This window comes from Ceratotherium simum, chromosome 5, assembly GCF_057802395.1.
Source record: "Ceratotherium simum simum isolate JZ-2026a chromosome 5, ASM5780239v1, whole genome shotgun sequence".
NCBI classification, from domain to species: Eukaryota; Metazoa; Chordata; class Mammalia; order Perissodactyla; family Rhinocerotidae; genus Ceratotherium; species Ceratotherium simum.
Window position 1 is genome coordinate 86,615,784 of NC_141904.1, and position 1,407 is coordinate 86,617,190.

Below are 1,407 nucleotides of genomic sequence, written 5' to 3' on the forward strand. Positions count from 1 at the left end.
ACTGATTCAACCTTTTTACTTGTTAGAGGCTTATTCGGATTTTGTATTTCCTCTTGAGTCAGTTTTAGAGTTAGGGTTTTTCTAGGAATTTGTCCGTTTCATTTAGGTTATCTAATTTGTTGGTATGCAGTTCACAATATCCTTTTATAATCCTTTTTAGTTCTATAAGGCCAGTAGTAATGTCCCACTTTCATTTTTGGTTTTAGTAATTTGAGTCTTCTCTCTTTCTACTTAGTTGGTCTAGCTAAAGATGAGTTGATTTTGTTGGACTTTTTAGAGAACCAACATTTGTTTCACTGTTTCTCTATGTTGTTTTTCCATTCCCTGTTTTCTTTATCTTGATTCTAATTATTATTATTTCCTACCTTCTGCTAGCTTTGGGTTTAGTTTGCTTTTGTTTTCTAATGTAAGGTCAGGTTAGGTTGGGTTTTTGATTTCTTCTCTTTTCATGTAGGTGTTACAGCTGCATACTTCCCCCTGAGTACTGCTCTCAGTGCATCCCATAAGTTTTGGTATGTTGTGTTTTTGTTTCATTCGTGTCAAAGTATTTTCTAATTTCCCTTGTGATTCCTTCTTTGATCCACTGGTTGTTTAAGAATGTGTTGCTTAGGGGCCGGCCCCGTGGCTTGGCGGTTGAGTGCGCGCACTCCGCTGCTGGCGGCCCATGTACGGATCCCGGGCGCACACCGACGCACCGCTTCTCCGGCCATTCTGAGGCCGTGTCTCACATACAGCAACTAGAAGGATGTGGAATTATGACATACAAGTATCTACTGGGGCTTTGGGGAAAAAAATAGGAGGAAGATTGGCAATACATGTTAGCTCAGAGCTGGTCTTCCTCAGCAAAAAGAGGAGGATTAGCACAGATGTTAGCTCAGGGTGATCTTCCTCACACACAAAAAAAAGAATGTGGTGCTTAATTTCCACATATTTGTCACTTTTCCAAATTTCCTTTTGTTATTGATTTCTAATTTCATTCCACTGTGTATGGCGGGGACATTTTATATGATTTCTTTTTACATTTTTTGAGACTTGTTTTGTGACCAAATATATGGTCTGTCTTGGAGAATGTTCTGTGTGCACTTGTGAAGCATGTGTATTATGCTGTAGTTGATTTAAGTGGTCCATATATGTCTCTTAGGTCTAGTTGGTTTATAGTTTCCTTCAAATTGTCTATGTCCTTGTTTCTCTTTTATCTAGTTGTCCTGTCCATTATTGAAAGCAAAGTGTTGAATCTCCAACTATTATTGTAGAATTATCTATTTCTCCCTTCAGTTCTCTCAGTTTTGGCTTCATATATTTAGGGGCTCTATTGATATGTGCATATACGTTCCTAATTGTTGTGTTTCTAGAGGGAGTGACCCTTTTCTCAATATATGCTGCTTTGTCTCCTGTAATAATTCTTGT